Source organism: Neomonachus schauinslandi, chromosome 1, assembly GCF_002201575.2.
Source record: "Neomonachus schauinslandi chromosome 1, ASM220157v2, whole genome shotgun sequence".
Classification (NCBI taxonomy): domain Eukaryota; kingdom Metazoa; phylum Chordata; class Mammalia; order Carnivora; family Phocidae; genus Neomonachus; species Neomonachus schauinslandi.
Window position 1 is genome coordinate 187,448,215 of NC_058403.1, and position 17,048 is coordinate 187,465,262.

General features: G+C 42.7%; 1 protein-coding gene across 2 annotated transcripts in view; it reads left to right on the forward strand.

Annotated features, from left to right (window-relative positions):
- Positions 1–16,137, forward strand: part of FHIT (fragile histidine triad diadenosine triphosphatase) — a 1,475,077-nt gene extending 1,458,940 nt beyond the window's left edge. For both annotated transcript variants that reach the window (XM_021694989.1, XM_021694990.1), the window contains one exon: positions 15,833–16,137. The gene's annotated coding sequence lies outside the window, so the exon portion shown is untranslated. The remainder of the gene's footprint in view (positions 1–15,832) is intronic.
- Positions 16,138–17,048: the final 911 nt, after the last annotated feature.

Here is a 17,048-nt window from a genome sequence, read left to right on the forward strand (position 1 = left end):
AACAAAGAAAAAAAAATCATCCCTGGAAAAAATAATACCACCCAAGATCTTAAATCATTTCTACAAATTATTTTCTTCAAATACCCAACACATGAATGTGTGCATACATATACCCCATAACATATGCAGAGTCAAGTCAATACAAATAAGATTGGAATCACAAGATACCTAAAATTGGAATGAAAAGACACAGTCATTAAAATAACTCTCTTTAACTTGTTTCTAGGTAGAAAAGATTTTTTAAAATCAACAGAGAGCTGGAATCTATAAGAAAATGAGATGATGTGAAAAAGAACCAAACAGAAATTCTAGAGCAGAAAAATACAATAACTTGAGGAATTAATTTAGGAGCAAAAGGAGAGTTACTAAACCCTTAAAGATGAGCCATATGAAAAATATTCAGAATGTACTAGAAAGAGATGAAGGAAGAGTGGGGAAAACTATAAAAGAGGTCGGAAAACATAAAACATAATGAAAAAGCCTAAGAGATAGTTATTCACAGTTCCGAAACAGTTCCAGTGGAATCTATATTTAAAGAGATAATGGCTGTGAATTTTTCAAAACTGGCAAAAGCCACCCATCCAAAATTCAAGAACACACCAACTGCAGAAAGGCAAAGAAAGAGTCTCAGGTTTAATAGTGGGGGTGGAGGTGGGGAAACCTAACTCAAAGGAGTAATAGACCAAGAGACTAAAGGCAACAACAACAACAAACAGAAAAATCACAAGACCATGGAATGACATCTTATTTATTTATTTATTTATTTATTTGAGAGAGAGAGAGCATACGAGCATGGTAGTGGGGAGCAGAGGGAGAGGGGCAGAGTCCCAAGCAGGCTTAGGGCTTGATCCCATGACCCTGAGATCAGGACCTGAGCCAAAACTAAGAGACATTTAATCGATTGCACCACCCAGATGCCCCAAGGAGTGACATCTTTAAAGAACTGAAAGAAAATGACTGTCACCCTAGATTTCCATACCCAGTTAACATATTCTTTTAGAATGAAAGTGAAACAAACACATTTTCTTTTTTTTTTTTTTTTAAGATTTTATTTATTTATTTGAGAAAGAGAATGAGATAGAGAGAACATGAGAGGGGGGAGGGTCAGAGGGATAAGCAGGCTCCCCGCTGAGCAGGGAGCCCGATGCGGGACTCGATCCAGGGACTCCGGGATCATGACCTGAGCCGAAGGCAGTGGCTTAACCAACTGAGCCACCCAGGCGCCCCAAACAAACACATTTTCTGACAAGGCTGAGAGAACTCATCACTGGCAGCCTCATCCAAAAGGAATTCTAAAGAAAAAGCAATCAATGGAAATTAGAAACAATTTTGAACTGAAGGAAGAAAACGAAAATTTGTGGATGCAAAAAACGTGTGTTTAGAGAGTAACTTGTAGTTTTGACTTCTACGCATTTATTGGAAGAACATAAAAGCTGACAGTAATATGCTAAATGTCTATCTGAATACTGCAGTCATTCAAAAGGAAAAGAGCATATAATGAATAATTTTAGACCAGTAAATTTGAAAATTGAGGTGAAATATGTAAGTTTCTAGAAAAAATACATTTTACCTAAACTGACACAAAGTAAAAAAGAAAATAAGAATAATTGGATAACTATTAAAGAAATCAAACCCTGGTCAAAACCCTTCTCACAACTGTAACAGCAGTCCCAGATAACTTTACTGCTGCATTCTACCATTCAGTTAAGAAAGAAACAAGAATCTGAATAAGATTATTGTCATCCATATGACTGATGGAACAAATTCTGCCAGAAAATTGAAAAAAAGAGAAATTCTTCCACTTCTCAATTTGTTGTATGAGTTGCCTTCTTGCACATGAGCCTGACAAGAACATCACAGAAAGGAACCCTATAGACTCATTGCACATGGAAATGCAGATACTGAAGTCCTAAAATGTATCAGATAGGTAGACAGATTGTGTGTGAATGTGTGTGAATGCACAATCTATGAAAAGGGAATACATTATGACCAATGCAATGAGGTTTCACATTAGACTATCGAGCCTTGTCTCACTACACTAATAAAAGATAGAGGATAGGATCATCTCAGTAGATGCAGAACAATATATTGATCAAATTCAACATCCAAATTAATAAATATAAAAGTTCCAGGACACTAAAACTAGAAGGGAATTTATACTTAAGGGTGAAACGTTCAAACTATTTACCTGAGATTGTAAATGAGACGACAATATTCTTAGTCCTGCTATTTCACAATGTACTGAAGGCCCTAGCTAGTATAGTAAGGCAAGAACGAGAAACAAAAAGTAGAAGGATTAGAAATGGAGGAATAAAAGTGTCATTATTTGTAGACAGTATGATGTATACAGAAAACACAAAACAAGCTGCTGAGAAACAACTAGAATTAATGAGTAAACTTAGCAAGGCCTCTGAATATAAGATCAATATATGTAGGCTTTTTGTTTCTCCATTACCCACTCTCAGCACCGGCTGCCATATCAAAATACCATAGACTGGGTGGCCAAACCAGTTGTGGAAGCTAGAAGTCCATGACCAAGGTGACAACAGGGTCACGTTCTGGTGAGAATCCTCTTCCTATCTTGTAGCTGACACCTTCTCACTGTGTCCTCACATGGAGGAGAGAGAGAGCAAGCTTTAGCTCTTACTCTTCTTATAGGGACACTAACCCCATCATGGGGGCCCTCCACTCTCATGTCCTCACCTCACCCTAATTACCTTCCAAAGGCCCTACCTCCTATTACTATCACATTGAAGTTTAGGGCTTCAACTTATGGATTTTGAAGGGACACAATTATTCAGCCCATAACAGCCACACAGTAAGAAAATGAAAAAAAAATTGAAGTTAGCTTATGTAGATTTACCTGCCGCTATCTCAAAGCAGAGTGTTCTTTTGAAACATTTGCTCAGCTGAAATGGTGTAAAGCAAAGAAGCAATTACCATTAACTTATATGGAAATTTTTTTTGAGCATTTCCAGACCCCAAAATAACCTCTTTTAGGCTTTTCTGATACTTCAGGATACATCTTGCTAATGGATGCACAAAATGAGATAAAACAGATGCTCACAGACACAAGTCATGGCAGCTTGATGCCGAGTGTAGTAGCCAGGGAAGGAGCTCAGCAGGGCCATGCTCACTGCAAAATGCACTCTAGGGCACCTGGGTGGCTCAGTCCTTAAGTGTCTGCCTTCAGCTCAGGTCATGATCCCAGGGTCCTGGAATCGAGCCCCACGTCAGGCTCCCTGCTCCATGGGAAGCCTGCTTTTCCCTCTCCCACTCCTCCTGCTTGTGTTCCTGCTCTCACTCTCTCTCTCTGTCAAATAAGTAAATAAAATCTTAAAAAAAAAAAAACCAACATGCACGCTAAATGCTATTTTTGCTTTTTTCCTTTTTCATAAAAGCAAAAATCCAATTCGGATTTCTTTCTGTTAGCAAAAACAGGTACTAATGTAGGTCTTTTGTAAAAGTGAAGGGGTGGAAGTAAATTTTCAAAAAGCAGGGGATACCTATGTTAACATCAGAAATCAGATGCCTAGGAATAATTAAAGATATGTAAGCTTCTAAACAAAAAAACTATAAAGTAGTAGTAAGAGGCATTAAAAAGGAATTAAATAAACAGAGAGATGAATGACTCAACTTCATAAAGACTCAACTCTCCTCAAATTGACCTGTAAATTCAATGCAACTCATATCAAAATTACCCTAGGATTTTTTGGGTTTTTTTTTTTTTTGGTGGTGGTGGTGGTGGTGAACATTTACAAGTTAATTCTTATGCTTATGGAAATGTAGCCAGAGACGATTAAAAAACTAGACAAACGTGTAGGAGGGCTTACTCTACAGGATATCAACTTATTACAAGGCTACAAAAGTTAAGAGAGCATGGTGTCCGTACAAGGAGTAGACTAATGGAACAAAATACAAAGCCCAGAGCCAGGCATACATGAATACTTGATTCGTGATTAAAATGAAGTCACAGAGCTGTAGGGAAAACAAAATCTTTCCAATAAAAGGCCCTGGGAAAATTGGATATCCACATAGAAAACGAATGAAACTATACCTTACCTCACACCTTACGTGAAAGTCAATTCCAGGTGGGTTAAAATTCAAAATGTGAAGTGTAAAACCATAAAGCGTTTAGAAGATAATATAGGAGAATATCTTCATGATCCTTCTATAGGGAAAGACGTTTTAAATAGGACACAAAAAGCATTACCATAAAAGCAAGACTGATAAATTGGACTACATGTAAGTTAAGAAATTCTGTTTATCAAAAGACACCATTAAGAGAGACTAAAGGCAAGACACAGAGTGGGGGAAGGTATTTGCCACATATGTAACAAACAAAGGACCAGTGCCCAGATGTTTTTTAAAGAAAAAAAAAAAAAACAAACAAAAAACACCTTACAAATCATTAAGAAAAAGTCAACAGCCCAATAGAAAATACAAAAAGATTTAAACAGGCACTTTGGAAAGGTATCACAATGGCCAATGATCTTTAGTCATCAGGGAAACGTAAACTTAAAACAACGAACTGTCACTATATACCCACCACAATAGTCAAAAGTTTACAAGACTGATGATAGCAAATATTTGCAAGAGTGTGGAAGAACAAAAACACAAAAGAACACAACACTGCGTGATTGCATTCGTGTAAAGTTCAAAAAGAGGCACAACTAAATTATAGTGTTTAGAGATACACTTAGTCAGAGGGTAAAATTATAAGGAAAAGCAAAGAAGCAATCACCCTAAAATCAGACCTGTGGTTACCTTTTGGGAGATGCAAGAAAGGGGCGGTTATTGAGAAGGGAAATGTGGGGTGGGAGGGTAGAGGCAATGTTCTACTCCTCGCCATGGCCGGTGGCAAGATGTGTGTTTGTCTTGTATTAATTCTCTAAGCCATGTGGGTATATATGCACGTATATGTGTATGTGTGTTCATGTGTATACCACATGTGTGTGTGTATATATATATATATCTTCTGCGCTTGGATATATATATATGTATCTTCTGCACTTATCTGTATGTGTTGTATTTCACCCTAAAAAGGACTAAAAATAAATCAGATAAATAAAAACTTTTAAATTAAGGACAAAAGAAAAAGAGATTGACTTTAACGTATGGTCTAATTGCTGGCTGGATTGTCAATTATTCCAGAATAGACTTAAACAAAAAAGAATAATTGTTGCATGTAATCTTTACAGACACTCTGCTCCTACATCAGAAAGTCTATTGTCTTCCTCTTAGCCATCCTCTCTGACTTTAAGAGGCCACACAGGCCGACAAGATCATTATTTCAGGAACTAAGTTATAGAGATCACCACAGAGAGGACACTTTATTATTAATGATTCTTAAGGATACCACTCATGGAGCACTTATTATGGACAAGTTATACCAAGCACATTATAGGCTTTATGTCAGTTAAATCCCACAGCAACCCTGGAATACTGTCCTGATTTTCAGATGTGGAAACTGAGGCTTACAGCCACTGTGGGACTTGCCCAAGGACTCTCAGAGTTATGTGGAGAGCCAAGGTTCAAGTGCTGCCAATCTGACTTGGGAGCCCGCACTTAATTTTACACCAAAATTGGTGGGTTTCTGTTTAGAAACATCCTCTCCTGCTTAAAATCTAGCTAACTGACAACAAGAATTATACAATGAAGCTGAGGCTTAAAACACCGCTTACTCTTGCTTCTTCACTAATTTCAGGAAAGGAGCCAGAATTGGTAATTTCTGTGCTAGGGGCTTTGGTCACTTTATCTTCCTGTCACAACCCTTCTAAAGAGATAGTACCGGCCCCCCTGTTTCTCTATGCAGCCATAGTTATAAACTGAATATTTTCCTAAAAGCTAAAATTGCATGAAATGAGTAGGAGTGAATCAAAGCTAATCAACCTTGGACCATAATGCATTAGATGTTGCATTCTTAGGATCAATGAGGACTCCCAACAGCTCCATTCAAGATTTTTCCCTCTAAAGATAGGGGTTTTTCACCAAGACTCTGAAATTAACTCTTGGATTTCAAAACACTGAAAAGCTTGTTGAGAGATTCGAGCAGAAAAGAGGATGGGGTGTAGCAGACATTTTTTTTTAAAGACTATTTGAGAGACAGCATGAGCAAGGGGAGGGGCAGAGGGAGAGGGAGAAGTAGGCTCTCTGCTGAGCAGGGAGCCCCATGCAGGGCTCAATCCCAGGACCCTGAGATCATGACCTGAGCCGAAGGCAGACGCTTAACCGACTAAGCCACCCGGGTGCCCCTGTAGCAGACGTTTGAATTTGGAACTGCCAGTCTCATCCACAGGCCTCAGTCTGGGCATGTGAACCCCCACTCAGCTTATTAGAGTTATTCTCTACCATTTGGTATATGGACATAGAGAGACAAGCCCTTGAAGGGGTGACATGTATTTGAGACTACTGACAGTCACCCTGATCATTATTTGGAGAAGTCTAATGCAGGAGAAGCCCCCAGAGCGAAGGGAGACAAAAAGATACAAAGCGGGGGAGGAATTCCTACATCGACCGCACCCTTCACAGTTAAATGGTCAGGAATGCTGTCAGTTTTCTTCAGAGGCTCATTTGAACTGGGTTTTCTTGCCTTCAAGAGTCCTGGCTAAACAGGGGCATAGACTGCTTGCTTCCTAGAGGACCCTCTTAACCTTGAGGGTCTAGGACTCAATCACCAAATATTTATGGAGATACCATTTTGAGCCAAACATTGAGGCACAGTAGGTGAAGTGTATCCCCGCCCTGGAGGAAGTGCTGGTCAATCTCAAGCAATAAGACTGATTCGAGAACAGGCAAGCATGTGACTGAGTTCTGTGCAATTGGCCATGCAATGTCAACAGTACCTGTGACCAAATTGATTTCTTTCTACCTTATCCCACCATAAAGTAGTTGACTCTGTGTCAATTGTATCCAACCCCCATGCCCACACACAATTACATGCCCTCCAAGAGCCACCCCACGATCTAGGATTAGCCAATCAATTTTAATGTGTATTTAAGGGATTTTTCAAAGTGTGTGAGTCAGTGTGTAAAAGGATAGCTCATGTAATAATTAAAGCATTAAAAGAACCCAACTGAGGATTCTCTTTCCGCCAGCAGATATCTTTAGGTCAAGAAGGTCTATAAAAACTGGCAGATCATTTCCATTCCTTTAAGACAGGTAAAAATGGCTTTGAATGTAATTAGATGTTTGTAGCAATTTTCCCTCTGCTAAAGCTCTACATCTTGCTCTAATGAGGCCTACAAAAAGTTTAGAACTGTTGGCATTCTAAGCTGCAAACTGACGGTGTGGTATTGCTTTGAAGAAGTGAAAGCCCATGATATTGCTTGAATCATTTTTTAATTAGAAATGATAAGCCAGAGTTATAGCTTTAGGAAAAGGAAGCTTTCTCCCAGGCAAGGCCAGGCTTGGCACTGTGGAGCTCTGGGCAGCTCTTAGAACTTTACCCCCTCTCTCACCCACTCTCAGTTGGCTCTAGCAGATTCCAGAGTTATCAACTTGGAACAAGGAATATGCCTACTGTAGTAAAATCAGCATTTATCTTTGACATCCCTATCAAAGTTCTGTTTTATTACTCTCTTCTCAAGGATCTGTTATCTATCTGGGCCGTTTTTTTCCTTTTAAGGTGGAAGATCTTGTGTGCGGTTAATTTTAATTTTTTTAATCCTTTCAAAGAATGAGACTCCATGGAAATGCAATGTAGTGCAAAAATTTAAAAGAAAAGTATTCTCGGTAAAACCTAAGAACTTCCCCCTCGTTCTGTGTAAGCTTTTGTGATATTGCAGTTAAAAATATAACTTCTGGGGGCGCCTGGGTGGCTCAGTCGTTAAGTGTCTGCCTTCGGCTCAGGTCGTGATCCCAGGGTCCTGGGATCGAGCCCCACATCGGGCTCCCTGCTCCACGGAGAGCCTGCTTCTCCCTCTCCCACTCCCCCTGCTTGTGTTCCCTCTCTCGCTGTGTCTCTCTCTGTCAAATAAATAAAATATTTAAAAATATATATATATAACTTCTGTATGTAGCACATCCTATGTCATCTGTTGACTATGACTCTTAAATTACATAGCTATACCCCCAAACTCACCCAAGGTTGTACAAAAGAATGAACACATTAAAATAGGAAACTCTTTTAAATGGCAAGCTAGATTATGTCTCTCCTCCATACTTGGGAAAGCCAGCCAGGGCCTAATCACAAGAAGTTTTTGTGGCCACAATAAAGAACCGAAGATCAAATCCAGTCTCCTCTCCCATGCCTCTCGCCCACACTCATTCTTCCAGCCTTCCTGCTTCCTTGATGTCACCAGGTCACATCAAACACGCCCCTGCTTTGGGGCCCTGGCCCCACTTGTCCCCCTCTGCCTGAAATTCTTTCCTTTTCTCCCTCTATTCAGGATTTAATCAAATGTCACCTGCTCCAAAAGGCCTTCCCCAAGTGCCCAGTCTAAAGTAGTGCCCCTGTCTCCTTCTTTCCCTTAAACTGGCCTTCTTTTTCTTAATAGTGCTCACCATCATCTGTCATCACATTTTAGATTTATTTGTCTCCACTAGCAAGTGAGTGTCTAAGGACAAGGTCATTGTCTCTAGCACTTGGAATAGCTCCTGGCACATCATGAGTGTTCAAATCACTTGCTGATATTTCTTTAGAGTCTAGAGGTGCCTTACCTGTATCATCCTGAGTTCTAGTAACAACTCTATGAGATAGATACAGTTAAGTTCCCATTCTGTAGATGATGGAACTGAGGCATGGATAGGCAAAGTAACTTGATCAAGGTTACACAGCAAGTAAGTCACAGGCCTAACTTGAACCCAGAGCTCTATGTTCTTAAATGCTAAATACTAAATGAACTCTTTAGACACTCGCAGAGCCCCCTGTCTCCCCACGCCTGGGCAGCTTCACTCTGCGCTCACTCCAGAGCCTGGGGCCAGGATATCGTCACAGACCAGCACTGTCCCATAGGAACAGAATGCGAGCCACATGTGTCATTTAAAATTTCCCAGTAGCCACATTAAGGACTGATTCAATTAATATTTATAAATATTTATATTTAGCCCAGTATATCCAAATATTTTGATATCTTTATAATCTAAAAATATAAATATAAAAAATGATTGAGCTGTTTTATGTTCTTCTTTTAGAGTAAGTGTTTGAAACCTAAACTTTATACTTTCTGCACATCTCAAGTCTCATCTTTCAGGGCCCGTTAGCTGCATGTGGCTAGGGGCTACCATACTGGCCACTGCAGGTGTGAAGAGGTTGAACTCTGGGATTAAGCACATCTGGTTCCAATCTTGCACTTACATGTGACCCTTCCCCAGCTGGAAAACGGGGTTATGATCTCTACCTCATGGGGCTGAGGTGAAGACTGTCTGAAGTTTCTGTACATAAAGATGTACATCCTTAGCACGAGAGCTGGCTGGTAGATGATTGGGACAGATGGCTTTCCCTGCTGAGCACAACCTTCAGGGCCTCTCTTCTTCACTCCACTTGAACTTTGTGTACAGGTGCCTCTGTTTCCAGTCTGCCATGACGGAGGAGGGCTCTGGTGGGATGGAACAAGGAATAAGGCAGGCTGCTCGCTTGAGTCTTGTCTCCTGGACCATCTGGCTGGGCATTGGAAATTGGGTGCACCTTCTAGCCCTCTTGCTGGACATATTGATATGCCCAGCAAGGAGTCCCTTCCTGAAAAAAATAATCCTCAAGTCCTCAAAGTGAGCACTCAGCTATCTCTTCTATGAGTGGGACAGTCAGTTTCCATGTCCCTAATGAAAGAAATCACTCTGAGCATCTTTGGGCCAGAAGGGAGTCAATCTACTGTTTCACAAAGACAGAAACAGTGGTCCAGAGAGCAGATATAACAGGTCTAGGCATACAGAGTGACAATACAAGCTTAAAACTGGACCCTTCCTATTTGCAGTCTCTAGCTGAATACCCATAGAGATAGCTCCTTAGAGATTTCCTCATATGGACTGCTGATATCTCTGCATGGATGTGTTCATCGCTGTCTTTTCATTGGCATTCATTCTAAGCATGAGAAAGAGTCTCAAGAAAAGCAGGGTGATGTGAAATATTCTGTGTTCCCGGTAACCTTCAACTATGTTTTCTTGCCAGTTTTCAACCTTTGATCTTTTAGTCCCAAGCAGAACTTGAATGTAATTCAGGTTAGTCTCTTTGTGAGTCAGTGAAGCAAAGTGGAACTTATTTAACCATCAGTTTCATACTCAAAATAGAGCCTTCAAGATTCCATCTTTTTGTTTTTGACGAAAGGCCCTGCTCCAGGCAATAGATTTTTATCTATTAGCCTAAGGATCTCTTGGATTATAATCTAAACTCACATACAAGGCAGAAAGGACAGAGTTATATCAACTTCAGTACCTTATAAATGGCAGAGAACAAAAAATATAATAACCCCATTAGGCTTTTAAATGTGCTGAACCCTGACAAATTCTCAGTGTGACAATCCTTGAGTATTTATCTATAATCCCTCAGCAAATACACCTTTTATTCAACCACAGAGTTGTACACACTCCAGACACAAGTGCCATTAATTAAATAACACACTCAGCAAATTCTCAGAGCCATTAATTATCAAAGGTAGCCTGCTCCATACTTGGCTCCAAAATTCTGTTATAACAAAAGAGCACAAGCAGAGCGAAGGAATATGGGAGAGGAAGGTCACCCTCAAAAGCATGATAAGAAGAAGCTGTCAGACAAAGTAAATGACAAAGCATGTATACCTTTTAGCTTTCCTTTTGCCCCTTTGGAGAGTTGGGAAGAAAGGAAAGTATTTCACATTGTAGGGACTTTCTTTCTCAAAATTAGTTTCTCTCACGAAAGACGCAAGTAAATATAAAGTAATCCTTTTTCATTTCAACGGAGTCTCAGGGAAAAGTAATATCAGCTGAAGATTTAGAGACAAATAAAACCTGTTCCTCATAAGCTCCCTCAGAACGAGAAAGCCTTTTAAGGGGAGTCTTTGCTGGGTACAGATACAGGCAAGGGGACGTCAAAGGGACAAATTGGAAGACGGAGGCCTTACTGGTTTCAAGTGGGCAACAACAAAACGCTCCGGGAGTACTGCGATTTGCCAGCAGCGGGTTTGCTCTGTTCTGCCTCCTCACTCCCACCATCAAGCCTCAAAGGCTTCGCAGCTTCGCTTGCCAGGAGACAGTGGGATAAAGGAAGTGCTAAGCCCCGCAGGGTCTCCCTAAATCACTCACAGCTACAAGCTTGGGCATCATCTTTCTCATGTGTTTGCTGTTCTTAGTGTTTGATTTATCCCTTCAAAGAGAAAACTGACAATGCCGAGTCTGTGGCCACTCTATAAAGGACAGCCCCCAGGGTGAGCCCCAACTCTGCTGAAGAGCACACAGCATCTCCCCTCCTGAGCGGGGCTGGCCCCACGGTGCCCTCAAGGATGCACAACTGCGGGACTGGGCCACAGGGAAGTTTCAGGGGAAGTTAACGCACACTTTCTCATCAAAGGAAGTTGTGTTATTAATCAGTATGAGTGGCGCACCTCAGAGAAGTGGTTTAGAGTTAGGAAACTTGGCGTGAGGTCGCCCTGCTCTCTTGAGTCTGTCCTCACACCGCTGGGTTTCTGGCCACTGTGCTGGGGGGGGGGTAACCCCTTCTATCTCTAGATGGAAGGATAATTGCACTGCCTGAGTTCCTCATCAAAGTGGCTCTCTGTTCCTCACCATTTCTCCCCCAGCTTCCCCTCTACCCACTTACTCTAAGAGATTGCCACCAGCGGCTTTTGTGGCCCAATTTCTGAGACCAGTTTATTAAGAAAAAGCTGAAAAGCAGAAGTCAGAGGTGCCTGCCCGTAGAAAATTGCTCCTCTTGTTTTTGGTGTGAGCAGAATGACTTTCCATGGCTGTCTGCCTGTAGCTCTAGCCTGCTAGGAACAACGAGTTACTTTTGAAAGAAGAGAGCTCTTACAGAGGAATTTGATGTCGGTGTCTCAAGACTTTGTTTTGCTGGTGAGTGTGATGGCTTTGCCTTAAAACCATTTCTGTGACATCCCTGGTTTGGATGCAGAACAGGTCATCTTATTTAACCTCAGGGGCAGGAAGCACTTACCTCTGAAGGCCACCATTTGCCTGGAATGTGCGGCCCTGCTAAGGCTGCAGCAGACAACCTTACTAGAAGTTGGATGTTTGCATCTGAGACCTATTGAAACTTGTCTCCAGTACAGGGCACTTGGAACATTTTATTGGGAGCACACTTTGGAGCTGAATCAAAAAGGAGACAGAGTTGGAGCTCTTTGCTTTCACACATAGTGGTTTCCACCCAGAGGTCTAAGCCACCCTTCCAACCCGTTAGATCAGAATCTTGGGGGGGGGGGGGGGGTAGGATGGAGGCATGTCATTTTTTTTTTTAGACCTCCCCAGGTGATTCCAGTGAATAGCCAAGTTGAGAACCACAACCTTCAAGAAACTGAAGGGGACATTGTGTTGAGTTTTTGTGGCCCCAGATGTTCCTTTTGCCTTCTGTCAGTTGGATGGACCATGGCCAGCTCCCTCCGAGATTCACCTACAGAAGAGACAGACGTTGATCTGTTTTCTCAGCTTCAAAGCAGAAACTCCTCCTCTGGGCCTATCAGAGAGGAGGCGGCACAGAGGACGAGGTAGAAGCCTCCTTCACTGAGACACTAGTGAAAAGATGTTGCCTTGAACGCACGCAGAGGTTGGCTGAATCTGTTGAAAATGGGAGACTCTGCTCCCATTTTGTGGAGAAGGACTTTTTGGAGTATGACACCGGCGCGGTCAAGAAGTGAGCATGGTTCAGGTCATAAGCCGGGGGGATCCATTTGGTACCTCCGCTTCTGCCTGTACTCACTAACACATGACAACAAAATGCAAATCGACGTAGAAGACTTGCCTGAGGCCTCCAGGGAGAGCCAGATGAGAAGATGACAGCACCCACCACACAGCCAGCCCTATCCAAAACTTAATCTTTCTCCTTTAGACACTTTTATTTTCCTTCCAAATTCGAAGCTCTCCTTTCCAAAAATCTCTTCTACAGCCCAGGGTCATGGTGCTTCCCTTCTGCCTTTATTCCCTACCCTGCAAAACAAATCTCTCAGATGAACTTCATAATACTCCCTGTTATTCCTCAAGCACGGCCTTGCTGGGGAGTGGGGCATCCTCGGTTCATCTGCCACCAGATTAGAGACGTAGAAAGACTTGAAAAGCACATGTTCGTGGCAGTCAGTCACACTTCACACATTCCGGGCCCATGCTCTCTGTTCTTGAAGCTCCAGAAAGGCCACATTTTTGGGACTGGTTGCCTGGCACCCAGTCATCTCTTGCCTCGCCGCATCCTGTGCCGAGTGTCTCCCCACAGGGGCTGGAAGCGCCTTGAGGATCCCATCATTCACCTCTTTGCACCTCCTCAGGGTCTCACTCACACTTCAGTAAAGACATTTGATGATATACCCAGGCAGCCCCGAAAAACACCACTGTCTAAAGGGGCTATTAAAAGGAACTAAGGACATGAAGGGCACCTACTATATGACATCCAACCAGAAGATGGGAAGATGAGCACCTTGCCCAGAGGCACCCTCTCCAAAAATGAGACTGAATCTCTTGCTGCGTTAGCTAAGCTCTGACGTTCACTTGCTTTGACTGGCAATCTGGAGAAAAAATCACAGTAGTGACACCAGGGGCTAACCCAAGTGAGTGCTTGCAGTGGGCGAGGCTCTGCTCCAAGTGCTTTGTGTGTGTTCACCGGCTCAGTCCTCTCCCCGACCCCAGCCGGGCATGCTCCGCATGGCCTACAGACACACAGCCAGTCAGTCATGAGGCTGGACTTCAGACCCAAGTCTCCGCAAAGCCCGACACATTCCCTCTCTGTGCTCTGGCATGAGAAGCAGACTCTGCTTCCCACAAGCTTCCAGGCTCGTTGGAGAAAAGGAACTGCTGAACACAGAGCCTGCAGAAGCTAGGCGGACAGTTTGGATGCTAGTGTTTGTGAGGGATGTGTGCAGAAGCATTGGAAGTGGACTGACAGAAAGCCTGCTCAGGTACAGAGAGAGGCTTCCGCGGAGATTCAGAAATTACAGGGTTGGTGTCCGGGAGGGTGGGTGCGGCCAATAACATAGGGCCACAGCGTTCAAAAGACCAAAAATAAAACCGAGGGAAACTTCTCCTAGGACATAAATCTGCCCTAGACAGGTAAGGCGGAGGAAAAGAAAGGGCACATCCATTTTCAGGCCTGCACAGGTGCCTCTGACTCAAAGTCAATAATTGTTCAAGGACAAGGGCAATGATGAATGATTGGGAGATGACCTGTATGTCCAGACAAGATGGGTGGTGCTGGGCACAATAGAGAACAATCCCAATGTCATATAGAAAGGAGACAGGCCCCCATCTCTGGGGATGGGGGGTGTTGCACACTGACTGGTGCATACACCCTTTCCACCCCTCACTCACAGATAGCAGCAGATGCCGGGGGGTGGGGCAGTGGATCCTGAGCTCAAATGTGAAGGCTGAAGCAGAAGTGGTTAGGCTTCTATATTCTGGGTCCTAGAAGGGACAAGATGTGACTCCAAAGGGATGCCCTGCCTGCCCTTTGCTCTCTGACCTTGGTATGAACTTACAGAAAAAGCATAATGCTAGACTCACTAAAAACTCTCTCCATGTGCCAGGGTCTCCTCACCCAGGTAGGGCTGAACAAGCCCATACCAGGGACACCCTTGAACTACGCACTGGACCTAGAAAGCAGAGGTTTTGGTGCTCAGCCTCCCAGATCTCTGTCCACAGGGTTGCACACAGAGCCATCGATTTAGCAGACAAATAGGAAACAGGAAGTGAAAAGTGATGTAGATCTACACTGAAGTCTTTTGGAAACATTGACGGGGAAGTCCATTTGTGCTTCTCAACAAAGTTCCTCAAAACCTCTTCCTATATCACACCCGTGGTAGCTATGCCAACATCTCCCAACACCCCTTCTTTCAACCTTCCCCCAGTTACATGGAATCTAGCCCAGAAAATTCTCATCTTTCCTCCTCTCCTGTTTAATTTTCTCTTTCCCATAACTGTCTGCCTTTCCCAATGTCCTCCAAGCTGGTAGCCTCACCGTGTCTAGTTCCCGACCACTCCCACTTACTGATACCAATAATTAAGGCCCAGAAGCCAAGGATCCAACATGTTCTCCTCTGGGGTAGAGGGAGAATGCCAGAGATATGAAAGGCATTTGTATGATCTAGGGGTTTTTTTTCTTTCCAAGATTAACTTCCCCCTTTCCTATTTTATGAGTAGAAATTGTTTTAATTCTCGCCCAAATCCTTAAGGTAACTTAGCCTTGAAGCAAAGCAAATTCTGCCTGCTACACACCAGCTCAATAATTCCCCAAATCTCAGACTCTTTATGGAGAGCTCATTAAAAAGCACAGATTTTCAGGCCTCTCTCCAGACCTGCTGAGTCAGAATGTGGGGGACTCAGGAAATCTGTGTTTTTAACAAGCTCACCAGGTAATTCTGGTAACATCTATGCTTGAGAATCCGTTCTTACCTACAGGTCTGAATTGACTTCATTTGTATGTAAGCCTCGTGTCCATAAAATAGATTCTTAAGAGACCACACAGCTGACCTCTGGGACATGGGGTGTGGACAGAAGCCACAGAAAATGTGGGGATCCAGGGAGTATCAACAGGGTTGGAACCCACCTATTTCACACATTCTGCCCACATCTATATGGCTTCTTCGAAATTGTTAGTGGCAATCCAACAGATTAGCAGTAAGCAAACTTATATTTTATTTATTGCCATAACTCAAAAAATGCTATTGGTTCTAACTAAACGTCTGTTTTTATGTTCTGTCATTTCCAGGCATGAAAGCAACTCGAACAAATCCCAAGACATAAGGAAATGGGCCTCGTTCTCTAGGACTCTGCAGCATTGGAAATGAAGCTAAGCAGACTTTATTACATCCTACAATTCTGCAACCTTTTGTGAAGCATTTTATTACACTTGTGGAAGCCATCGAGGTTATGTTTCAATCACGATGACTGACGGGCTAACTTCAAAATAACAGGATCGACAGCCCTTCCACACTTCCTGGGCTATGTACTTAGAATAGAACCTTTTCTAAATTGTCCTTTGGCCTAGATGGAAATAAAATGGTAGTTAAAATATTTATCTTGTGTGTTGGATAACTTAAAAATTGATATTTTGGGGCCTCGGAAAGGCATAACTGAGGAAGTCGATCTGTTAGAACTACCGTGCTTCCTGTAACCAAAGGTTTGTTAAAGCTGAGATAAAATTTAGAGAGTTTCCATTTTTGGTAGCAAACAAAACAGAACAAGAAATGCATAACCTTTCCTCGGCTGTATTTTCCTCCTGCCTTGGGTACAGAGAGGCAGAGCTGAAAGAGCTTAAGATGGCAAAAATGGGCTTCAGGAAACTAATAAACATGTAATGAGGAGATCGGACACCTCGGACTGGGCTATTTGAGTGGCAGGAATGTAACAAAAGGGAATGGAAAAGCTCTTGATATTGGCTGAGGAAGCATGCCCCTTGCCCATAATAGTCAATTTCTTTAAGGAAGGATGACAGAAGTAGGCTTTTTCTTTCCTCTGGTATATTAATAAAAGGGGAGATTTGAGTTTATAGAGAAAAATAAAACCTATCAATGGCACTGCAATAAAGAACGACAAAAAGCCTCCCTGAGAATCTCTTTTGCCTTATGGACTACTCCCTGATCCCAACACCATCATCGACATATGGTGTATTTGTTTCCGATGAGTGCTGCAACAAATTACCACAAACTGGATGGCTTCAAATGACAGAAATGTGTCCCCTCACAGTTCTGAAGCTCAGAAGTCCAAAGACCAGTGAGGCCCTGCTCCCTTTGGAGGCTCTGGGGGAATCTCCTAGCTGATGGTGGCTGCTGGCAAACCTTGGATTTTCCTGACAAAATCCCAGTCTCTGCCTCTGTCTTCACCTTCCCCCTCTTCTGTGTGTCTCCTCTGTGTATCTCTTCTAAAGACACTTGTCACTGGATTAAGGGCCCACCCAAATAATCCAGAATGATGTTCTCATGGTC